This window comes from Lissotriton vulgaris, chromosome 11, assembly GCF_964263255.1.
Source record: "Lissotriton vulgaris chromosome 11, aLisVul1.2, whole genome shotgun sequence".
In the NCBI taxonomy this organism is placed as follows: domain Eukaryota; kingdom Metazoa; phylum Chordata; class Amphibia; order Caudata; family Salamandridae; genus Lissotriton; species Lissotriton vulgaris.
In genome coordinates this window covers 931213723-931240584 of record NC_141699.1, presented here as the reverse complement: position 1 = coordinate 931240584, position 26862 = coordinate 931213723, and positions in this window count along the sequence as shown.

The following is a 26862-nucleotide window of genomic DNA, read 5'->3' as shown; positions in this document are numbered from 1 at the left end:
CAATAATAAGCCTTTTGCCTCCTGCCCGACTATAAGTTCATATATTGACGGTATTTCAACATGACCCTCTATATTCCATTCGCTACACCCTCCAAGCAGCGGCATAAGCTGTTTTAGTTGTGCTGCCCAATAATATAGTTCCATATTAGGTATAGTAAGGCCGCCTTTCTCAATAGGGAGAGACAATAATTCAATAGATCTCCTAATTTTTCCATTCTGCCACACAAACTTAGATATAAGTGAGTTAATTGCTATTAAAGTCTCATTTTTAATGGCTAACGGTATTGCTCTAAATAAGTAGAGACATCTAGGTAGTGTGTTCATTTTAACATAATTAACTCCACCTATAATAGACAGATGAAGGCTATTGACCCTTTTAAAATCGTTCTCACTTTTTTTCAGGAGCGGATCGAAATTAATTTGTGAGATTGTTTTAGTGTTTGCACAGAGTTCAATGCCCAGATAAGTAGATTTTTCAACTCTTCGTGGATCAGTACAAACTGTGTCGGGTGTGCTTATTATAATCGTCTTTCCTTTGTTAAGGGAGTATCCAGAGTACGTCCCAAATTCCGACGTAATAGCCTCGATTTCATGTACAGCTTCTGTAGGATCGGGTGTGACTATCGCGATATCATCAGCGTATGCCAGTACTTTCGGTTCAAACTGATGACTAACAGTTGGTTTAATAACAGTGTTCTCTAATAATTTCAAAATAAGCGGATTGATATATAAGGCAAATAACAAGGGTGAGCATGGACAGCCTTGTCTAGTACCTCTTGTTATATTGATAGATTCAGAAAATAATCCGGCTGCGAGGACTTTCGCTTTGGGGCGATGATACATTGATTTTATTGAGTTAATAAATTTGGGGCCAAAATTATTGCGTGCCATAACTCCCCATAGAAATTTCCAGGTGACACGATCGAAAGCTTTTCAGCATCCAGTAAAATCATAGACATTCGCCCCCCCTTAGCTGTCCTGGTATCAAATAAAGCAATTGCCCTACGGATGTGTTCGGTGGTTCCCTTTCCAGGGATAAAACCATGCTGCCATGGGGAGGCGAGCTGTTCTATGACCCCACTGAGTCTGAGTGCTAAGACCTTTGCATACAATTTGGAGTCCGAATTAATAAGGGATATAGGACGATATGATGTGAGAAGCTCTGGGGATTTTCCCTTTTTTGGAAAGACGATTATGTTAGCTTCCTCCCAAGAAGTTGGAGGTACCCCATTATGTTGTATTCCCAGAAATAAATCATGTAGGATCGGTATTAACTGATGGCTAATATATCTTAAATAGCTCAATCGGTATCTTGTCTGGACCTGCTGCTTTGCCAGTAGCTAATAATGAGAGTGCAATCCTGACTTCTGCAATTGTTATTTCTTTTTCGAGGTCTTCCCTAGTATCGGTGTCCAATGTTTCCATAGCCTTGAAGTTACTAAGAAAATTATTTATAAAAGTTTCTATTTCTTCCTCAGATCTGTTAATGTCCTCTGTATATAATTTCTGGTAGTACCCTTGAAACTGGGCATTAATTCCAGCTGCATGAGTAAATGTCTGCCCATTTTCCGTTATATTAGCTATGTCCCTTTTTGCAATTTTCTGCCGTGTACTTAGTGCCAGCTGTCTGCCCACTTTCTCTCCGCTTTCGTAAACTTGTTTCCTATGCGATTGATATGTCTCAGCAGCCTTCTGACTTAGTTTAGAATTTAATTCTGACTTTAACCCCTTCCACACTCATGACGTGCTGGGCTCGTCATGGTGTAGCCTCCTCGTACACTGATGACGAGCCCAGCTCGTCATAAAACAATGAAAAATAGCAATTCCCAGCACAGGAGGGGAATTGCCTTAGCAGCCATGGGGTTAATACTGCTATCTGCATCATCGCCTGGCTTGTGTCTTGTTTTTGCCTAATTTTACTGGTATGCTCTTCTTCGGCTTTAGCTAGAGAGGTTATTTTCACTCCAAATTCCTGTTTTTCCCCATTTCTAATTTTAGTTTGATACTTAATAGTTTCCCCTCTTAGAGCAGCTTTATAAGTATCCCAAACAATATTCCTTGAAGCACTAAATCGATTCATACTGAAAAATTCTTCTGTCCAGGCTTTAATAAGGTCAATATATTCTCTATTGCATAATAGTTTCCTATCGAAAGACCATGTAGTTTTTTGGTATATTTAGTTTGATAATCAATTGATAATAGTAAGGGATTATGATCTGATAGTGTTTTCGGAAGTTTCTTTATTTGCGCAGTGGAAGTTAAATCTTTTGATATAAAAATATAGTCTAACCGTACATATTTTTGATGGGGGTGTGAATAATACGTGTAGCCAGAGTCTGCAGGGTTATTTTGTATCCAAATATCGGTTAGCCCTAGGCTACAAATTAAGTTACTAATAGCCTGATAAACCTTTGGTTTCCGGCCAATATATTTCGGTCCAATTACCTGCGGTGATAAGGGTGGTGTTAAAGAAATGTTGAGATCGCCGCAAAAAATCAATGGACCTTGCCAAATGGCTAATTCTGTTTCCAATTTTTCAAAAGTTATAGGATCATCCTGATTGGATCCATAAACAGTGCATATCGTAATTCCGTTAGCTAATTTGGCAATTGCCCATCTTCCATATGGATCTGATGCACAGCGTATTCCTTGTCCATAACAACTCTTGGCCAGTATTGCAACCCCCCTTATATTTGTCGTTTGAGTTGAGGCTGCTATCAGATGGTATCCCCTCAGTCTTAATAACGCTCTTTTATTCCATGGAATATGGGTTTCCTGTAAGCATAAAATGTCTACGGGATATAGTTTTAATAATTTTTCAAGTCGTGCTCTTTTATCTCTAGTCAGTAATCCTCCTATATTCCAGGTTTGTATATTAAACTTACCCATTATTGATATGGTAGTTTTGTCGATTAATGTTGCTCAAAAGATATTCCATATACATACCCTGCTTTATGTTTTCCAAACTTATCTCTGTTCCTGCTAATATGCCTGATTTTTTTTTCCCCCTTTTTCTCCCATTTTCCCTTCCCCCCTCCCTCTGCGTCGCCCCTCCCTCTTGCCCACCCCTTCTCCGCTTCCTCCCTTCTTGCAGAGGCTTCCAGACTCACCAGAGTCTGTGTGATGAAGTTGCTGCACTTCTACTGAGCTACCAATATAACCAAAAAAAAAAAAAAAGCAAAAAAAAAAAAAAACATTCTTACAAGGATTCTACAACACATTCAAGTATATCTCAAAGAAAGCTTTTATATACAGCATATATCATATATCCTTTGATTAGACCTTTCCTATTTTAATATACTATCTTCCCAGAAATAGAAGCAAAAGCATCTTTAATTTCCCTGTCAAACATAATGTCAGAGACATAAAGAAGGAGACATTTTCTCCCTATGGATTATTAAAGAATAGCCTAAGTGAATTAGATTCTAAGAAATTTCGTCTAAGTATGCTTTTGCCTTTATCTCTGACTGGAAGAACTTAGTCTGTCCTTGGTGGACAATCTTAAGAGTCGCAGGGTTGTTCAAGTAGGCCTGAGCGCCTTTCTCTTGAAACGATTTGATAAGCATTCGTAGCCTCCAACGCCTTTCGACCGTTGCGTGACAAAAATCAGGTCTCACAAAGAAAGAAAAACCATTACAAGCTATCTTCCGATCTGGTCTCGCTTTATCTGCTATCGCCTGCCTAAGTAAGAAATTACCAAAATACACTAGAACAGCTCTAGGGTATGGTCCTGGTTTTACTGGCAGATTAAAAGGGAAACGATGTACCCTTTGGATTTCAACTTCCCAGTTCCAACTCTGTAGTTCAGGCATTGCTTCACTGAAAAGTTTTATAATGAAAGCTCGTATGTTCTCTCCCTCAGCTTTCTCTGGAATTCCCAGGATGCGAAGATTAATGCGTTGTTGCCTATTTTCGAACTCCTCGAGCTTCCATTTAATGTCCACCAGTTCAGTTTCCTGTAATTTAATTTTCTCACAATTTTCAGAAGAATCTTTCTCTGCTGCCATAACCCTTTGTTCCATCTCGGTTACCCGCTCTCCAATCCTTGTGCATGTCTTAGATAATTTCTTTACAATCCCTTGCATTTTACTCAAGGCTATGCGAGATCTTTTGCTATCCTGTGCAGTTTCTTCTCTGTGAACTGCTATAGCCTGGAGGATGGTCTCTAGTGCAGAGGGGGTTACCTCTGACCCCCCTGGGATGTCTGAGGAAGACGCCTGATTATATTCAAGTTGGCCTGCTGTTACTTTCTTTAACATAGACTTTGTAGTACCTTTGGATTTAGTTTTCACCGTGTTAGATATCTGTCTCCCCTCATCATAACTGTTTTCTGAAGAATATATCTCTACTTCTGATTCATGTTCAAAAGATTCAGAGCTCTCAGACGATTCTCCTAAATTGTCAACATCAACATCAACCTCTTCAGTGTCATCGGAAAAAGAATAGAACTCAGTAAGGTCTTTTTCTCCCTCTTGTGGCTGTCCTGGTTGTCCTGGTTGTGTAGGCAATTGTAAATTGATATTTGACATCAAAGCGTTGGTTTCTTTATTTACTATGGTTTGGTTAGAAATTGCATGTTGAAGGCATTTAGGTGCGTTGGATATCTCCTCCGCAGTATTAGTTGTAGTTGTAGTTGTTTTGTCTAGTGCCGGAGTTGTCACTATTACATTAGGAATAATCCGGTTATCATTTATTGAGGGTGGAGGCTCTTCAGGCACAGAGTTAGTTTGTTCCTTTTGCATTCCTAAAATATTGCCCCCAGGCCCCGAGAATGACGTAGTTCGGCCAGTCCCAACCTGTTTTTCTTCATCCAGCATTATTATTTTAGGTTGATCTGATGAGTTAATATTTAAGTTGACATTTAAGACCTCATCAATTAGACTGTTATTTGTATTAGAAATTTCCACATTCTGAGCGTAAATAATTGCTATACTCTCGGGGTTTTCGGGATTAATACTGGTACTAGATGTTCCCACCTCTGGATCAGAAGCGGCATTCTGTAGTCCAACAGTTGCAAGACTCTGATCCCCATTCAATACTGAAGCAGATACAGTCTCAGTTTCAAGATTAGTCTCTAGTTGTGGAGTATTCTGATTCGGGGATTTTCTAAACATTAGCTCGTGCACAGTTCTCCCTCCTACACTATTTATTCTTCTACGGGTCGCTAAAATTTCCTGTCTTGAAGACTCTGAAGGAGAGCCCATAGCTTGTTTTTTAGATTTCACCATCTTTACCTGTAGCTGGTCTTCACCATCGATCAGTCCTTCTCGCTGTTGTCTCTCTGCCTCCTTTCTTAGCACCCTCGCCGCTTTTGCAATTCTGGCTCTGGTGGCTGCAGCTGAGGCGCCTTTTGGTGGCATCGCTGTGTCCTTCTCCCCTGGCGTTTTACACTGTGAAACCTTCCCCAAACGCCAAGCAGAGCCGTGTAGAGAGGAGCTGGCGTTCTGCCCCGTTGAATTTTGAGGCTGACTCGGCTTCCGTAGGACTGCTGCTGTCTGTGTACACCCTGTTTCCCTGGTAACGCCACCGCGTAGAGGAGCCGGGTTCCACCAGAAGGTGAGTGTATCCAGTATCTCACAGCATTTGAGGGTTTTTAGCACATTGTAGCAGTATCTCATTATTTAATATGTTACAGCAGGAACCTGCAACTATATCTCCATTTCAATCTTGATGTAAAAAGTGAGCGGCAATAGTCGGCGCTTTCCTTTTAACGGTGTCGGGAACTTTCCCGCTGGAACTTGCAACTGTATCCCGCTTTGTAGTTCAAACATGACAGTTACATTTTCGGTAAGCGGCTCTTTGTTCTCACAACGCCGAGAGCTTTTCCAGCAGAAAACCTGCAACTTTATCACGCTCACATCCCAGACGTTCAAATCGTGTCAATCACGGCTCAGCGATCGGTATTTTCTTTTCCGTGGCTCCAGTTTTATTCCGCTATCCTCAACCAGAATATCAGCGTCTTTCCGTCTCTCTGCTTATCATATATTTCCCCTTTCTTCAAGCCTTCAAGCCTCCTCTCTGTAGATGCATTCTTTTCGAGCTTGTGTAGAATCCATTACTAAGCGGTTTCAGTAAGCCATCAGCATCAGTAACGGAGCTCAGTAGAGTGCTGCAATCAGCCTAGCTTCTAGGCCGCCATCTTGCCATCCTGAAGCCTGCAATTACATTGTAAATATGCTTTTCTGAGGTGCACAATGCATTAGAAAATGTGAGAGCAACAAAGGACAAGGAATACCAGAGCATATATTTATGAAATAACTGATACTGTTTTGCTGGCATTCAAGCACAACTCATACGTTTGGTTTTATTAGTCCTGCAGTTGTAGTCATGGTTCGATTAAGCAAACCACTGCACTAAATGACCAGTTTATAATGTACTGTAAACTCATCTCCTTTTGTTTGCTTTGTTTTCCCTAAGTTAGCAGGGTATGCCCAGAGGTGGGTCTCTTGCTCACTTTGCCACTGGATTCAAGATAACCTGGCTGAAGTGGGGTGTTACCCTGAAACCGGTCTCAGGATGCCTGTTTCTGGTCCAGGTAAGACATGGCTTGGCAGTTCGAGCTGGACTGTTCCCATGAGGCACATGGTCAAGACTGTTTTGCATATAGCTGTGTGTGAACTGGGATGGCGAAGTGAGCTAAAGAACGATGATGGATTCAACTCAGATCCGTGATTGGGGGTGAGTGTCTGAAAGGTTTCAGCGCTCCGTCCATCATCTCCTTGTATTTGTAAAAAGAAAGGTCATGACTTAAAATAGAGGAACAATTCACAAAGATGTTTCTTCTGGTTTCAAATGGGCTAGAACGTAAAGAAATTGATACTTGTTCATGGTCAAACATCTATGGTTTATAAAACCAAAAAAGCTTTTTACAATACCATAAATAAATCATTGTTTGTACAAAAAAATGTGGTTATGATAGACTGCTCTCTCATAGGAAATGCATGGACAATTAGAAAAAAGGAAGTCAATGGTGGGTGGAGAAATGCAAAATCACCTCATTTTTACATGCAAAATATAGGAGTGGTCAAGTAATGTGAATGCAAATGTGTATTGTGCACCGAGAAGTGCATATTATGCAAAGGACCATAGCAAAATAATAAAACCAGAATAATTATACTTTTTAGCAGAGTAGTAAATCGTCTACAATCCAACTTGGCATAAATCATGAATTTAACATGATTAACTGTTTTCGTGATAAGCCAGATCCCTGTTTGCCATTTATATCTGTGGGCAAGAAGTTTGCCTCCTTTGTAATTTCCAGACATGTTTTTGAGCATTTCATGCTATGCACAAGTTATGGATGGTGCAGGTGCAAATGTTTGTGACATTCAAAAATAAGAACGTTTTGGAACCAGAAGCAAAAATATTCTGTGCTTCACAATGTCCCTAAAAGCAAACTTTTTCATGAATAGGCACAATGGAATCTCCTAGTAAACCTGCATCTGGGTGGTATTTATTTATCACTGTAGGGTGGTAATGCTGACAATGGCCATGAATGTGAGAAGATCAGGATAGGGCGTGGTATTCACAACCTATTTGAGCTCCAATATATGTTCCAATCACTTTGAAAGTTGCTGAGTGCGCTGGGACTGGGGTTTCAAGCTTAGCAGTAAGTACCACCTCCCCACAAAGCTGCTAAAATTTGCCATGATGCAAATACCCTGTAAATACTGCTACATCTAAATTTAGGTATGGAAAGTGTCAAAATCTGCATGTAGTTTTTACGGGCGAAGTTTGTAATAGGTGCTATTTTTTCCACACAGTAATTTTGAACCCAATTAAAAGTAACCAGGTTTGAGAAATATTGATCCCTAATACAGGAACTAATAATGAGAATTGGATAGTTACTGGGTGTGATAATCACGTCCTAATCTGAGTTTGTATGTGTGAATGCAACAAATACTGTTTGTTATATGTTTCTGAGCATTTCCTACAATACATTTCACAGATTTTCGTTCTGGTGAAATCTATCAGGAAAAGATATAGGTGCTTAATATGTAAAAAAATAAGTGCGAGGGCTCTCATCAGTGACCTCTGCAGCATGCACTGCCCATTACTTCCGCCAGCACTGCAAATCACAGTACCAACGCAATCACTAACCATCACACTCCTTCAAGTGTGGCATTTCAGACCCCCAAAGCCATAAAAACGGCTTGGCCGGACGGTATTAGTCATTTTGATGTATATTGAATTATTTGACAACTGTTGTGCTCGTCTCTAAATTAGACAAACAGCTGCCTCTAGAGCCGGTGTTGTTAAATAAATGTGGATGGCGAGCACCGGAGCCCCCTTGCTCAAATTAAAAAAAAAAACAATTGATGCACAGAATGCAGAACAATGTCATACATTCACCCCAATACAGCAATCTGGGCCTAAATCCATCGTTTTTTTTGCTCAGCATGCCATCCTGTTTGGACCCAGCCATATGCAAATCAGCCTTGACCCTGTGCCCAATGGGAACAGTCCAGCCCAAACTGCGAGGTCAGGTCCACACTGGACTGGAAACAAGCACCATAAGACTGGTTTCAGAGTTTCACCCCTCTTCAGCCAGGATAGCTTAAGTCCAGGCATGGAGAGCACAGGACCCACCTCTGGGCATACGCGTCCCACTCGGGGTGGACAGAATGCAGAACAATGTCATACATTCACTCCAGTAAAGCAATATGGGCATAAATCCATTGTTTTTTTGCTCACAATGCCATGCCAGTTTGGACTCAGCCATATGCAAATGAGTCTTGACCCTACGCCCAATGGGGCCAGTCCAGACCTAACTGCCAGGCCAGGTCCTCTCTAAGTAAAATTTTGTTCAGCTTTCAAAATTTCAAGACATTACCATTGCAATTCAGAGTTTTGACAATAACTTTTAAATTATTACAAATAAAATCAACGTAATAATCAGACTAATGATGAAATCACAACTTACTAGTTACATCCTGGGTCGCAACTAACACGTTAGTATCAGACCCAATTCCATTTTATTAGGTACTAGCAGCCCGCCCCAGCGTTGCCTGGGGGCAATGAGGCTTCAGGGCCAACTCCCCGCCCAGGCCCCGCCCGCCCCGACATTGTCTGTGCATGCCCATGCACGGACACGGACCAGGCCCCCCTCCTGCCTCGACTCGCTCCCGCTCTGACTCACTCCCGCCCCCCTAGCACCCAGACTCACTCGCGCTCCGACATTTTCCTTTACTGCTGCCTTTTCCAGCTAATAGCACTGCGAAGGTCCTTCTTGCCTCCCCCTGTATCACACAGTCTCGCACTGAACTTTCCCTTTCCTTACCTGTGCCTCCGCTCCTCACTGCACAGCCGCTCATCACTGCACCGCCGCTCCTCCTTCGTCGTCATCACGCATGTCGCGTCGCGGTCATCACGCACGTCGCGTCGCGGCCAACGCTAGGTCCCGGCCAGCGCTACTTTCAGGGGACTACTTTGTTTTCAAACTTAATTTTTTTAATTAACTTTTTTATTTTTATTTATATAGCCTATGTCCATCTACGCACGCTGACATTTTCATAGATGTATCTGGTGTGTAGATTTGCGCTAAGGTTCCCGAGTTTACCCGGCCAAAAGGTGCAAGTTCTCTCTTTATAATAGTAGTATAGATAAACAAAGCTCCTGAAATGATGGATTTGCTGCAGCATGACTAACAAACTGAAGCTGACCACTTCCACACGCACAGTCCAGGCACTGATACGTAGAACTAATATGTTTTTTTCAAAGCATAAACCATCGCTAATTATTTGGACTTGCTCAAATCAGTGCTATCCTAATCTTCTAATATCACGATTATGCCTAAAATTTGTTATAAATAAGAGCCTACATCTACAAATGTAAGTGCTTAAGATAGCTGAATGAATACAAGGGAAAATAAATGTTCCTTGCCTGTATGCTTCTTTTTTTACTTATTATATTTATTAAATAATTGATGCACCCATGTGATTTATCCAAAAGAATAAATTGTAGTAAACGCATTCGCTACGCAGGACAGATAAGAACATGTATAACTAGATTTTAGCCTAATTTATTCTAAATCAACCAGTGTGCATCACATGTAAAATTTGCCAAAAATATAACGAATGCGTGGGAGTCAAGCAAAGTACAATTTCTGATATTGTTATGGTAGGCCTTCTGAATATAACTATATATTGGAAAATTCAGGCCCTCGTGAATGTAAGACGCTGATATAAAATATACGAATTACGGCAAGACCTAGAGTAAAACAGTTAATTAGTTGGGTAATAAAACTGTTTTTGTTTCCTTCTGTGCTTTCATCTTGAATACAGGAGAGTGTTGATCTAATATAATGCGCTAAATAAAAGGATATATATTTCACCAACTCCGTATTAACAAATGAAATTATTGTTTCTCGTGATTTCTCCACTGCCTTTCTGTTCTTCTCTCCTGCGTTATATTTTGCCGGAATTGGGGCTTCTGCAAAATGTTGTTCTTTTTAGCATAGTTCCAGGAGTGTATGCCCTACAGATGGACACTCCACTGATACCTCGAAGTTCATACATGGCACTTCAACAAAGTATTTGTTCGACCTTTCAGAGCAGATATCTAGAACAAAGGAGCTTATTACTTTATGATTCTCCCACACCGATCATTCCACCAGTAGGGGCTGTAGTGTCCTGTTCTCAGGGCCTACAATGAAGGGACACAGACACGTGGGGCCTCATTTATGAGGCCATGCATCACTTTTACGCCGCCGGTGCGTCACTTTTTGTGACGCACCAGTGGCGTAAAAAATGCGCCTTGTTGCGCCATATTTACAAAGTGACGCATCTAGGTAGATGCGTCACTTTGTAACCCCCTGCGCCACATTATACCTGCGCCAGGTATAATGTATGCAAGGGGGGCATATTGACGCAAGGAAGAGTCGTAGAAGTGATGCAGTGAAATCTATGAGATTTCACTGCATCACTTTTAGGACGCCGTTGCGTCAAAATCTTGCGCCTGCCTCACAGCAGGCGCAAGACACTTTTGTGACACACTCCAGCAATGCGTCACTTTTGCGCTTACAGATACATCAGAAATACTGACGTATCTGTAACTCCTTGCGACATGATGCGTCATACATTAAATATGACGCATCAGGAATGTCGCAAGGAGTGCGCACTGAGAAGTGACGCATCACTCCTTTCACGCAGCGATGCGTCATTTCTCATAAATGAGGCCCGTGGTGTTGCAGTTAGTGGCCAGACTCACACTGGTCCACGCCGAGGTCCCTGGACTCGTTATTAGGTTCCCCTACATGCTGGCCGTGCCTACGCTGGGCCAGCTTCTGTCGTGAGTTTGCGTGTTTTCCGGGGGCTTCACCCCTTACAATCTCTGTGAGGTGGACTGATCCCCGTGGGGCAACATTACAGGGTCCTCAATAGGAAGTCCACGGTGATGCAGATGGGGATCGTTATGACCCCGTAGGAACCACCAGGCTTGGGGTACTCTTCTTTTGTAATGGGGCCTTCATGGTCAGACTTACGTTAGCTAATGACTCCACCAACTGGAGGTAACTCAGGGCATGAAAGTTCCAGGCCTCACTCACTATGGGGGCTCTTATGTGTACCCTTTGTTTTGCCATGTTGGTTTAAATTTGAATATTTGTTTTCAGATTTTTTCAATCAAACATAACTTTGAGATGTTAATTTGATTTTTTTTCTACTCAGAATTCATGGTCAGAATGTATTCTCTGCTATGTGAAAATGCCTATTTTTAGGGGTGTCATGTGTAACAACTGCCACTGCATCAGACCCTGAAGCCACAACTTTAAGGATACAATGACGGTCACAATCACAGAATGTCATATTTGTTTCACACATTGTGATCCGTATGGTTTCCTGTGCAAAACTTGGTTGATTTCTGGTGAGTATTTCCAAGGATATCACAGGCAAGGATAATGCATCTAAATTTGTTTCTAGTACAGTTGAAAAGCCCATGTGAACACATAATTGTGGATGATGAACTTCTACAGCTAATATTGCTGTTTCATCAACCCTATGTTTCATCCTACTTTTTTCCGTGGCGCAAATGACAAAAGTTATAAGACACTTGCAGTTATTTTTCACCTATTCAGCCCAGATTCTCATGCGCATGGACCAACATTTCCACAATCTTCCACTATAAATATCCTTCCATTTTCTCTGACAAAAAAATGATGCTACAGCCTAAGAATCGTGGGGCCATATGTATCAAGCAAAATTGCATTTGCAAATGTCGAAATTCGCAGAATATCGGCGTTTGCAAATGCAATTTTGCCAAATGGTATGTATTAAGGCAAAATAAGGAATCACAAAATTTGCAATTCCTTATTTTGCGATTGCATTTAAGGAATCGCAAATTTTGTGATTCCTTAAATGCAATGTAAGAAGCACCAAAAAAGTGCAATTTGGCCTTAAGGAATCGCAAATTACCACCAACTTCAAATTGGTGGTAATTTGCGATTTCTTTGAAAAATGCACTTTTTTGCATTTTTCAAAGTGCAATGTGAAGCACATACATGCCCTCAGGGCATGTATGTGCGCCACATGTGCACCCATGCTTATTTCAGGGGTGCAACAGGGTGTCCTTTTGACACCCCTGCACCCTTTAAATTGCATTCTCGATTTGCGATTCGCTAATTGCGAATCGCAAATTGAGAATGTCTATCCAGTCATTCCTATGGGCCTCTAGGCCCATGGGAATGAATGGGGAGGTATTCCTTAATTGCGAATCACAATTTGCAATTCGCAATTAAGGAATATGTAAGATTAGCAAAATATATTGTAAATCCTACATACATAGCATTTTGCGATTCTCAAATAGTGATTCGCAAAAAATCGCTATTTGAGAATCGCAAAATGACTTCTTGATACATATGGCCCTTGGTGTGAAGTCCAACATAACCTGCAGTCCTTTGCCCCAAGCGTCATGCCTCCTATTTTTTAGAAACACAGGCAATACTGCGGAGCTGCATTGACCAGACAAATCAATTGGCAAAACTCATAAAATTGTTACATCTTATCTATATCTATCCTAATTGGCTTTTGAATGCCTGCCATATATATGCCTTGGTGACATCACCTGCACAAAGGATATAGACCATCCTTACAGCCACACAACTCTCTTAGCTGGCCAGAGAGCAACAGGGACCTACTCTTTGCTTCGAAGTACACTGCATCATTTCCTGAGCCCCAGAGGGATTCTGTACGCAAACCCCACTAACTCTCACACGCACAGCATGCAAAGCTGATATGTGCCAACAGGGAACTTGCCTCCATAAGTAATACAGAATATGTTATTGGATTAAAAGGAAAACTGTCTGAAATATTGGTCATCTAGGTCAGTATGTGCCACAAGGAGGCCAGACCTGTCAAGGTAAAGCTATACCACATACGTAAGGTAAGTAAGGTGACAAGGAAGAATAAAGACAAAATGATCTAGAGGACAAAACAAAATATATGCATGAAAGGGCAAGGGGACAAGAGGAAGTGATTGGGTGGATGGTATATGGTAAGTAAGGGTGTGAGAACAAGGTTGAACAGTGGGGTCAAGGATGGTTCATCCTGCCCAAGCAGCTCATGAAGGTCTCGGCTTGTTGCCCAAGGGGGAAGAGAAATTGCCATAAGATTGAGAAAGCAAGAAAACAGGATGATTTAAGAAAATTACTTGGAAAAAACTCGTTAAAATAGACACACTAAATTCATTTTTTAAATAATTTTGGTGAAAAAATACAAACAAAAACATAATTGATTATATTCAACCTTTTCAGAATGTTATGATATCTATGCTTCTGCAAACATTTATAAACATATGGGCAAAAGGGAACCGTTTTTGAAACTCTCCGTGCTATTAAGCTGGAGAACAGAGACCCGTGGACCGTGCTGGTGTGCTAGTGTGGGAGGAGTGCCCACTGAAATTATCCAAGTGAAGAAAAGGGGGTAGAGAAAGAAATCATGAATGACATGTGGACAGTGGCTTTGTCGAGGAACTACACGGAAGATGCCATCTAAACATTTGGGCTGCGAAATCCTGCATTGCTTTTGCTCCATGATAAAGTCCTTTCTCCCCTGAATGTTCCAGTGCTCCGTCTTCATCATCATTGATTCAAACCACCTTCATCTCAAAATGAGGAAACCAAGGCAGGTTGTGCGATTGCCTAGGGACCAAAGAGATGACAGAGAATCATCATGAAATGTGGGTTTATTCGCTACCTTCCTAGAGACTACATGACATTTTTCTTAATTATTTCTGACTTTCACCTCTTGCTCCATAATGAAATATTGACAAAATGTTCCAGTGCGCCTTAGCTGAAAGAAATACGTCTCACAAGTCAGAGCAACACCGCATAAATGATGGCGGTCTAAACTGACAGAGCTGTTTCTTGTGTCATGAGAGCAGCTGTAACTGTATTCACAACTGTTTCTTCTGTTTCTAATGCCCTTTCTATTTTATAGGCTGAGAGATCTAATCACAATACGATGCAAAACTCCCCTACCAGTACAAGATGGTATGCCCCGTATATATAATCTGAACCAGTCTTGGAATGGGGCACAGAAAGCAGAGGGGAATTAAGTTAATTTCTCCTGGCAATATAACTCCATCGATAAGAGCTTGCTTCATGAATATTGTCTGAATTAGGACTTGAATAAATGAAAATGGCAATTGTAAAGCATATTTTTTTAAGCTTAAGTTAACGCGACATAGTGCACGTGTTTACCAGTTGGAAAGTGTGGAATATTGTGGCAGAGAATATAATCAACCACATTGCTTAGATCAATGTAGCCTATTAATGGGTGGACTATGTATATGGAGACAGTGACGGTTTGCCCATGTTGGCATTTAGACCTTTTTTTAGGTCGAGCCTGGACAGCGCATGCGCTGCTCTGCAAGGCATGCTGTAATAAGGTATGGACGTGAAGCTCCGCCCACTCTCAGTCCATTTTTTCATTGGCCTGTGTGATTGTCCATTGTAAACTGTGGCTTTTCATAAGTCAATAGCTTCAGTAGTTGCTCCTTAGTACCACCTTTTCCCATTTTGTAACCCTCCATGAGGACACCCCCTGTTATGTCTGTTGTGGCTGGTAGGCTTTAATAACAGCCTCCCAGCACTATTTTCTCCAAAAGCTTTGTCCTGCCTGCTCTTGCCGGCAGGAAAGGCAGGAAACACTGTTAAAAACATACATAAATAAAAGGCATTGTCATTTACATGGTATGCCCCCTATATAAAATCTGAACCAGTCTTGGAATGGGGAACAGAAAGCAGAGGGAGTTAAGTTATTTTCTCCTGGCAATATAACTCCCTTGATAAGAGCCTACTTCATGAATATTGTTTAAACTAGGACTTGAATACATGAAAATGGCGATTGTAAAGCATATTTTTTTAAGCGTAAGTTTACGTGACATAGAGCACATGTTGACCAGTTATAAAGTATGCAATATTGTGGCAGATAATGTAATCAACGACATTGCTTAGATCAATGTGGCCTATTTATGGGTCAACTATGTATATGGGGATGGTGGTGGTTTGCCCATGTTGGCATTTAGACCTTTTTTAGTTCGAGCGTAGGCAGGCCATGAGCTGCTCTGCAAGGCATGCTGTATAAAAGTATGGATGTGAAGCTCCGCCCACTCTCAGCTCAGTTTTTTCATAGACCTATGTCATTGTCTATTGGAAACTGTGGCTTCTCATTAGTCAATAGGCTCAGTAGTTGCTCCTTTTCCCATTTTGTAACCCTATCATGAGGACACCCCTTGTTATGTGTGTTGTGGCTGGTAAGCTTTAATTACATCCTCCCAGCACTATTTTCTCAAAGAGCTTTGTCCTGCCTGTTCTTACAGGCAGGAAAATGCAGGACACGCTTTAAAAAAAAACATAAATAAAAGTCATTGTAATTTACAATGCTAATAGCTCAAACTCTCGTAAATACGAGACCTGTTTCATTGCAAGCACTTGTTCTTGCCAGTCTTTGCCCAGTCATGCTTCAAACTGTCTCAAAAAGAGACTGACTCACAGTTCCAGGCCCTCAGAGTGACTGGGGAAAAGCTCAGTGGGTGATTAAAATGGCCAGCAGTCCACACCTGGCTCATCAGACATGCACCTTTTGTGCTCTTTCGAATGTAGCTCTATTAAAGGTCTGCTTGAAACAAGGGAAGCTACGTCCTGCAGTTCACTAATAGGGGGGGGGGGGGGGCAGGAGCATGAGGCATGGGCGAAAAAGGCAATGTGAAAGGGAGGAAATATTAAAAGGCCATCTTGATTGCAGGTGTGTGTGCAAGCCAGTGTGTTTCTGGCCGTGGTGTAATGTTGGCCCAGGCATAATGATGGGGATTTTGTAAATTATAAGGTATCTTCGTCATTGCAGCGGCTAACCCTGGCCTACAGTGGGCCATAGCATAGCAATGCTAATTCCTGACACATGATGAGAATTAATGCTAATTCCTGACACATGATGAGAATTGGCGTGAAATATTGTCACATGAACATTCACGGAACAATCAATCTATGTGTGGTGGAAGTACGTGTGAGTACTATTATAAATGAACTATTGATGCCCGAGCACCAAAATGCATTTTCAAAAAATTAAGAACTGTGGCTACAGTACAAGAATAGGCTTTGATGAAAAGGATGAGCTTTCTTATGATGGCTGGATATATTTTTCCAAAATAAAAGACCTGTACCTATAGCAACATGTACATTTTCCTGTTTTCTAAAAGATGATGTTTTGGGACCATATGGTTGCATTCCCTAATATGTATAATTTAGATATAATCACTAATGCTGCCTCACTCCATAACTGGTGTGAGTGGTGTAATCTATGTGCTGCCCTGCCTTGTAGGATCTCTGTAACTTGAGAGATAGCACTGCTGCAGGTGGCTGTAAAACTAGAATTGCTGTGGAATGTATGACCTGTGATTTTATTTTCCACTTAACCACTTCCAAGAAGATTATCGATAAAATATCTTATTGAGAATCTCATTGTGAGGAGCAGGAGGTTTAACTGTAAGAAAATGACAAGTGGAACGTGGATTTGTGCAACTACTGTGATTGTTTTACCACAATTCCAGGGGGGATTCAGGGATAAGAACTTTTACAAATCTGCACCACATAAATGGTGTGGAATACATTAAAAAATGCAGAGCATCACAGACAAAATTTCCATTCTAAAAACAGATGCAGAAGGCGCACCAAGGAAATGGGCAGACCATTCCCATATGGAGAACGGACGTGCACATGACAATGATATGGCGCCATACCTGTTATTCGCAAATACATTAAATGAATTGAATTTTTTTTGGTGAAATGTGTCTGCACCTCCTTCCCTGGTGATGATGAACTGATCTAGACCGTTGCTTGACCATGATTGCCCGAAGTTTACTCTTAATATGGTGCTAATCCTTCGATGGATGTTTTTACAAAGACAAGATCTCATTAAAGTGGAGGACCCCAAAAGATCTGGAATATAACTTGTATTCAAGAACACACATTCTGTATCAATTCATCGTACTTTGGAATGTCTGAACATTTCGTTTGCTCAAGATAACAGTTTCTGTGATGTATATAGTGTTGGATCCGCTACTAGCTTTAAATGTAGATCGATACACAGAGTCCCATACCAGATGTCACTACATAAAAATAGTTACACCAGGAATCACTGTATTAAAGTTTGCTGTGCCATGACCATAGATTGTTTTCATTTTTTTCAAATAAGCTCCTGTTTTGTGAGTTAGCTTGTGAAAAATAAAGAAATATGCAGAGGAGTCAAAAATATGCTTGCATTAAGGTGTCCCTACAGTGTATCTGCCTCACTGGTGGATGCACTATAGGCAAAGAGAATCTTACAATAATACATAAATGGTAATTCCTATTTGTGTAGCGCGAACATACTTCAGGGTTTCAAGGTGCTGGGGGCTGTCGGGGTGATTAAGTGTGCTATTGCCCAGAGTCACACGATGCTGAGCTGCCGCCGGAGATAAAAACTTTAGCCCGTGCTCTGGAGTCAGCTGCTCTGGCCACTGCACCATACCTCCTCCCAATGAAACAATGGATCTTTAAATAAAGTGGTAGTGATCTGCTAGAGAGATTGAGATGACCCACAGGCGTAGGGATCTTCAGCGCTGGGATACCTCAGGGTGACTACGCGCTCTATAATTTTTTTAAATAATAATAATAATAATAATAATAAAGATGAAGGCATCTGCCAACTCAGCGGGAAGGCATTCTACCCATCATGGTCTAAATGGCCCTGTTAGTTTATGTGTCATGAAGGTCATAATCAGTTTACATGGCAAGGTGAAGAATTGTGACCTAGGCATGCTCCAGAAGTCAAAATGCATGAATACTGTAGTCCACCTGGAACTTGTCCTGAGAACAGCTCGGGGTTGAACCCCTGTAAGCCCTCAGAATTAGAGCCAACCACGCTGTTCATTTTGTAGGAAAATTTTGAAACTATTGTAGTTGCCTTAGGACTTTGAAAAAATCATCAAGGTTGAAATCCATCAGTGGAGCAAGAATGGAAGCTGTGTTTGGGAAGGGTTCTACAGGCTTTGCTGCTTTGGTTTTGTGCTCATTCTGGAACCTCAAAGCTTGTGGCAAAAGCTGTGAGGGGAACAAAAGTGGGAATCGTGAGCAGCAAGGCTGTGTCTTTGACTGGTAGGCTTGACACCGTGTCCCAATCCTCAGGATGTGGAAAATTCTCAAAGGTTGCATTTTTAACAAAGTTCTGTATATTCCTTTACTTCAGTTTTTCACAGGAGGTAGACAGGAACAACTTGAGTATTCAGCCCTGGGTTTCTTGTGTTTCAGTTCAGGGAGCACCTGGCCTGACAGTTCGGGCAGGACTGTTGCCATTAGGAACAGGTTCAAAACTGTTCTGGATATCATAGGTCGAATATTAGGAGGGATGGTGGGCGAAAACCAATGGATTGGGATGCGGCCCAGAATGACTGTCATTAGCTAAGATTAACTCAGGTTTCCAGCCATAACCACCTTTTTTTGCATTTAAGTAGTCAGCAGGAAGCTTCTAATCTTCTTCTGTACCATCAAACTTTCTGCTTTGAGACAGATTGAAACAGTTCTTAAGAAATGTACTAAGCGTTGATTAATGAAAATTTATTTAGTGAATACAGCTACAGCTCTCTCAAATTCTTCCTTTACCTTTTTCAAAACAATTACCCAGTTTCTCCTTCCCTAAGCCAAATTAAGGCTTCATGAGGGCCCAAACTGATGGGGCCCACTGATTCCATGATGAGTGATTGAGGGCACCTGACCTCCGGCCTATACGCTGGTGGCCTCCATGTCCTACTGCTGGCTGCAGAGGGCAAGGTCAAAAAGATTATCTTGTGTGAATTTATGGCATGCTGTCCTCCACCATCAGGTACTAGATGTAATCAGTGCAGCAAGGATGGGTAATGCTGGCCATGGGATAGATCTAGACTAATCCATGCAACCATCAACCTCAGGCAGTATATAACCTTGCTGTGTTGTCCAGGGAAGACATGGCTTGGCAGTTCGGGCTGGGCTGTTCCCATGAGGCACAGGGTCAGACTGATTTGCATATAGCCATGTCTGAACTGGGGTGGCAGAGTGGGCTAAAGAACGGTGATGGATTAAACCCAGATCTTTTGACTGGGTGTGAGTGTTTGATTGATTCAGATGCTCCATCCATCACCACCCCCTTTTGTACAATTTTTTTGTGTAAAGGCAGAGCAGAGGCTATTTAGTTGCAAGTGGGCAGAAAAATGCCAACTTTCTAAAAGGCAATGAAAATACTAGGACTACATAGTCTCAGACAGAGTGTGCACTACTATGTGCTTAGAAAAGCGTCAAACCAAAGTTAAAAGGTGTGTTTAGTGATATATGATACATTCGTACCCGATCAAAATATCATATACATGTTACATATAAATAGATAATCCAACAATAGTTCGTAGTTTCATCAATTCATTGCTTCATGAATCTTGTTTTATTGCCTTGAATTCTCATATAAGCTGAATCCCTTACAACAGGAAGAATCATGTGAAATGGGCGTAAATCACTCTATCCCAATGCATTTTGGGTGCAGAGTGCACCCTTCTTCACAGGAATCTATAAACATTCAAACACTGTCAGTCAGGGGAGGGCGGGGGTGTTCGCTGCAGAGCCTGAGAGGCACAGTGAATTCTGACACAGTGAGTTTTGTGAGGGACTGTTATGTTGGCGGTTTATCAGGAGGTTATTGTAAGCTATTGGGCTCAGCTACCGCCCCCCTACAATCATCACGGCGCAGAAGGATGGACTTTGTTACACAACAAGATTTTAATCTATGTCAACCTGCTTGTCCCAAAGGAGAGGACTCTCTGGCCTTAGTCCCAGAAGGTACTAGGAAGGGCAAAGGGGTGACATCAGTGTCTGCTATTCCGTCATCAGCATTATCTACCAAAAACAGATATCAGCTGCGGTCTAACTTCGATTTACAAAAGACAGGTCTCTTCCCACTACATGCCTCTGCAGGGCCTGAGGTAGTCCCATTAACCCCTAGGGGGAGAAAAAAGAGAAGAAAGAGAAAATCATAAGGTCAGGGGAGTCTAAAAGACAGAGACTGAAAAATTGCCCTCCCCAATTAAAACCCACCCCTTCATTAAAGTCCTATTTTAAAATCATGGAGCAGGTGGCTGACTCTAAAGGGGGTAAGCATCCCTCCCTGTCTCTTACTCCTACCCCTACTCCTATTATACAAATCACAGCCCCGGTCATTGCACTCCATTCTGGGTCTGCTGAAAACAGATATACTGGCTTAACGTGTGACCCAGAAGTAGAGGAGCAGGCCTCTTTAGAAAAGGAGGTATCTAATCATCAAATTTCCCCAGCTATAGCGCACTGTTCGTCCTCCCATACAGACGTTGAAACGGTTGAGAAGGGGATGGCAGTCCCCAGGAGACAGCATTAGTTGATCCAGGTTGCGGCCTTTCACAGCTGGGATCACTCCTTCACGCCCTGAGGGGGGAACTCCTATCTAAATTTGACATCTCTGAAGCAAATCAAAAAAGTATCCACGACAAGTGCTCTAACTTAGAGGCTAAACTGGACGATGTCTGTAAACGGACCGGTGTGTTGGAAGAGGAGGTTGCTTTGCTCTCAGGGGCTTCACAACGTCATGAGAGGGACATAGCATCCCTTAGAACCCAAAATAAAACCCTCCAAATGGATATCGAGAGACTTGAGATCCAGTCTACAAGAAACAATTTGAAATTCCTAAAGATTCCGGAGGGGGCGGAGAATAGAGACGTTAAGTCACTAATATGTAAACTCCTCAGACAGGGTGTCCTAAAAGATAGACCCAACATAGATCTCGAGTCAGAAATTCAGAGAGCCCATAGGGATCCCTTTAGAATGCATACCGAAAGAAAAACTCCCAATAAGATCCTGGTAAACTTTCTTACTTATACAACAAAGGAGTTGATACTGGGAAGAGCTTTGTCGATAACCACACTTCGGATAGATTCTACTAAATATCTAATTCGTTCTGATGTGGGTAAAGCTACAGCGCAGAGGCAGTGGGAGCTAGGGAATAGGATGCCTGACCTGAGAAGCATGGGTGCACAGGTCCAAATGAAATTCCCTGCATTTTTAAAAGCAGTTTGGAGGAACAAAACGTATAACTTTTTATCATCCCAAGAAGTTGATACATTTCTCACTTTAATGAGAGAGGGTTCTTAGTAGAATAATGTTCGTTCCTCCTTCACTTTTCTGTTTTCTTCTTTTTCTCATAATTCATAATCCGATTATAATTTATAGTATCAGGTAATAGGAAAAAAAAGAGGGACTTTCAATAAAGAGAACAGGGGAAGGAGAAAGAAGAAAAGGGAAAAAAAGAGAGATAAATCTAATCCTCTTAAGGAAAAACCAAAAAAAAAAAAGGGAGATGGGAGAAAATAAAATAAAACAGAATATAAAAACAAAAATCTTTAGAAATTACACTTAGGGGCCTACACTTCAGAATGGGGGTAATCGCGACCAGACAATGCGCGTCCCGAACAGGCGATAAGATAGTCAAAGCAGGAGGACGGGGTTACTCATGGGAGGTACATAGTCTGTTGGGTGGTAGGGGCAAAAAGGCAAAAAATAATTCCTCATATACGCATGAAGAAACACTGGGTTTTCGATGGGAGCTGGGCAGTGATTCATCTAAGGAACATTGATATGATCAATATGTCCAGAAAAATTAAGATCATCAGCTGCAACGTTAATGGCTTGAGAGGCAAGAGAAAGATGTCCAGGGTAAATGAATATATGGAAGAGCGAGTAGAAGAAACGAATAAGAAGCTGACCCTAACCCGGGCCGCTGGTCCGGATAATCTCCCAGCGATAATATTAAAGTTTCAAAGAAAGTGGTGGGCAAGATTTCTTTCTCAACTGTTTCAAGTAATTTTAACAGAAGTAACAGAAGGTAACATGCCATCAAATTGGAAGGGTGCAATATTCAGACCAATCCACAAAAAAGGCAGTAGGGAGGAACCTCAAAACTATAGATTGATAAACCTTTTAGATATAGGGGAAAAGGTATTCTCAAAATTAGTCTTAAGTAGGCTAAACAATTGGGTTGAGGAGTATTCAATAGTACCCATTGAACAGGGAGGTTTCAGAGAGGGACATTCCACAATAGACCACTGTTTCTCTCTATGGGCAATGGCAAGGAAGTCAACGGAACATAATGGAAAACTCTGTTGCTACTTCGTTGACTTCCGAGCCGCCTTCGACTCAGTTGACCGGAACTGCCTCTGGGAAACACTAATTAATAAAAACATCCCAAGAGACCTGTTGTCTATATTAAAAGAATTACACAGAGGCAACTGGGCTCAAGTAATTAGGGACACCGAGGGGTCATTAACACCAAAAATCCCCATCAAAAACGGTTTAAGATAAGGCTGTGTTCTGGCCCCGCAGCTATTTTCCATATTTTTATCGGATCTACCAGATTGCCTTGAAGTGGAGGGAAGTGCTAGCCCAAGAATGAATGGCAAAAAGGTGCTGTGTCTTCTATACGCGGACGACCTCGTAATAATTGACCATACAGAAATAGGCCTTCAAAGGAAGTTTAACTCTTTTAATGCATATTGCGCAAATAAACTTTTATAGGTAAACTTAGACAAGACTAAAATTCTATGCTTTGGGAATAAAGCGACCAAGTTTAAGTGGTTTTTAGGTGATCTTAAATTAGAATCCGTAAATGAATACCGCTACCTAGGGGTATGGTTTGACAAAAAACTAAATTGGCAGACTTACCTAGAAGCCCAAAAAGTGAAGGCACAAATAACAATTGCTGGCTTAAAAATGTTTAATCGTGACTATGGGGATAAGTCTCATCGACCTTTACTAAAAGCCTTCAGTGCAATGATACCACCGCAAGTACACTATGGAGCAGAGATCCTTTATTTGAGCGGTAAGGGAGTCTGGGACCAAGCGGAAGGAAAATGTCTGAAAAATCTCTTATCCCTGTCCCCATCAGCAATGGTGCAAGCAATAAGAACAGAACTAGGATCTACGGCTTGGGGGGTACAAGCACAAGTAGCAGTGATTAGATTCTGGAACGCCTTGAAAATGAAAAAGGACAAAAAGTTCCACAATGGTGTCGCAAAGAGATACAATTAAGCAATTTAAACTGGGCAAAAACGAACAAGAAGAGAATGGTACAGGCCTGCGAGAACTAAAAGTGGACATATGCCAAGATTCCCTAAAAGCAGAGTGCACAAAAAAAGAGCTAAAATTTAATGGACAAGAAGTCACTAGAAGCACGGATAGGGAATACCTTGGTAAGAAAACATCAGTAGGGTTCATGATGAACTCATGGGCAAAGGAAAACTGGTTCCCTTACCTGGATACCCTACCAAACCCGTGGTTTAGACAAGAGATCCTAAGGTTGCACATTGGGATTAACCCATGGCTAAAAAGTAAAGAAATTAAAACCAAAATGCTGGATCCCAATAGGTGTTGTAAATGTAGGCTGGGTACAAAAGGGGATTCAGTGCACATTCTATTGGACTGTATAAACATCTTAGATTTGCGTAAACTCTGGCTGCGCCCTATATTTGTAAAATATAATATAAGAACTCGGGTGCAAGCAATTGAGCTCATCACAGAATTGCCTAGTATCGACATTTCAATTGCTTTAGGGAAAATCATAAAGGTAGTACAGAGATCCATAATAAGTCAAGAATAATATTTTTAAATTTTATAACAAATGAATTTAAATCTTATATAGAAGAATTGGTCGATTTTATTGACCCATACAGGGTAAGGATTTTACTAAAGGAACGATTGTATGAGCATGTTATGTTATGTTATGTTACAAAAGTTTTGATACCGCGCTCATACACCAATTGGTTTCTTGGCGCTCGAAGACAGTGGGAGTAGGCACGGGGAATGTGAACAGCTAACCGTGAGCAAGGCGGAACAAATGAGTTTTTAAAGATTTGCGGAAAGTGGGATAATCAGGAGTGAGCCGAGTAGAGAGGGGGAGGGAATTCCAAGTGAATGGGGCAAGAAAGGAGAAGCTAGCACCACCGTGCTTCTTACGTCGAAACCTTGGAATGACCAACAGATTGTGGGCAGAGGATCTGAGGTGTCGGGAAGGGATGTAAGAGTGTAGACAAGAAGAGATAAAAGCGGGAGCAGAAAGGAAAAGAGATTTGAAAACGGTGCAACCAAGTTTGAAAATGCATCGTTGCGCAACCGGGAGCCAGTGCAAGGTTTTTAACAGTGGGGAGACATGTTGGTGTTTTGGTTGCTGGAAGATTAATCTAGCAGCCTGATTTTGCACCAGTTGAAGGCGTTGGAGGTGGTAGGCTGGAATCCCCACGTATAGACAGTTGGCATAGTCTAAACGTGAGGTAACCAGGGCCAAGATGACAAGTATGAGGGCCTCTGGAGACAGGTACCTTCGGATCTTCCCGATCCTGCGGAGATGAAAGAAGCAGGCCGAGGTGACAGCATTAATGTGCGGCCGCATCGAGAGATCACTGGAGATGACAACACCTAAGCTCTTCACGGAGTCAACTGGGCAAGGGGAAGGGCCAAGGGCAGGCGGCCAGAAGTTGGCAGTCCAAGGATGAGGGAGCCCACCGATCAGGACCAGCTCTGTCTTACTAGGATTGAGCTTCAGCTGACTGAAGTTCATCCACTCATAGATGGAAAGCATGGTGGATTGGAAATTAGAGCGGGAGAGAGGGGAAGAGTCAATAGGAAAGATAAGTTGCAGGTCATCTGCATAATTAAAAGTGGTAACAGAAGAGTGACGGAGGGAGACCAGAAGAGGCTGCATATAGAGATTAAACAGAAGGGGAGATAAGGCAGAACCCTGGGGGACACCACAAGAAAGTGAAGTGGAAGGGGCAGAAAAGGAGGATAGGTGAACAGATTGGGTCCGGAGTTGGAGAAAGGACACAATCCAAGACAGGGCCAGGCCCGAGATCCCAGCATTTCTGACACGGTCGACCAAAATGTCGTGGTCGACCGTGTCGAAAGCGGCCGAGAGATCAAGTAGTACCAGGGCCTGGGCCAAGTTCTTATCTGCCCCCTGTCTCAGCGTGTCCATGACCGCCGTCACCACTGCCTCCGTAGAGTGGGAGGGTCTGAAACCTGCCTGTTGGTCATCGAGGAAATGAGTCTCCTCGATGAAAGAGCTAAGGCAACGGGTGACATAGGTTTCCAAGACCTTCCCGAGATATGGGAGAAGGGAAATAGGACGGTAATTGCCCAGTACCGCGGGATCGGAACCGGGTGGGCATCCATTTCTAATGGTCATGTAACTAGAGGGAGATTATTTTATAAAGTGCGGTAGAACATTTTAACGTATATTTAGTCTGTGTCATGCAGGGGAATATTTAAAAAAAATGAATATTAACTGTTTTGTATTTGTTTAAAGATTACGAACTAAATAAACATACTTTTTGACTTGACTTGACCTCCGCCTTGGCTTCCCTAGATCCATCAATGAGCAATTTTTGAAATATCGACTGGGACTTGTACCATGCACATGCCATGCTCCCCTCTGGCTGAGCGAAGCCATATAAAACATCTGGCGCTAATGTGGCACTGATACTAAGAATCTACTGCATTTGCTATGGACCTGTGCAGAGCGGCTAACGGAAAGAAGGCAATTCCTCAAAGCATGGCTTAACCAAAGAGGAATTCAAACACAGACACAGGCTGTGGTGGTGTGTTTTGCTCCTGACAACCCACAGCTGAACTGTTGACTGGTAAAATTTCTCGCATTGCCATTCAGGAAACTGCAAAAGGACACAACATGTTGTGTAAACGTTTGACACTCTTGGCATCTTGTTCTTACGAATGACCCTCAGAAGGACTCAGCACTTTCTGCAATAGGCTCAGAGCCGTGATGTTGAGTGAGGGCCTCCGCCTACCACTCCAGGCGCAGCAGCCTCTGATTGATTAAGTCCTGGCCAATTCCCAATCTAAGTCTTTGCACACAGCACTTTCTGCTCCACTGCATTTTTTGCACATAGGCACTGAACTTAAGTGGGGCAAGTGATTCTGATTCAAACCTCACATGTGGCAGCCTTTAACCAGGTCAGCCCCTGACCTTTTGGTTTCAACCTTTGCATATAGCACTTCCTGCTTCTGAACTCATGTACTTGCCCCCTTTCCCTCAAGGGCTCATCTGACATTATGTGCATTTCTACAATGGCAAAACATTGTCAGTGGCGCCTAGGATAAGCGCCAGCTCTCTGAGCACAACCTCAAGAAAACTAAATCCGTTTTAATATCCAGTGCGTTTTATGCCAATAAAGTTTAAACCAAAATTGCGTCAAACTTCTTCATATTTTATTTCATGTTTTCTTCACATGAGTTTCTTATTCTTAATCACGAGGTTAAATTTGTACAATCCA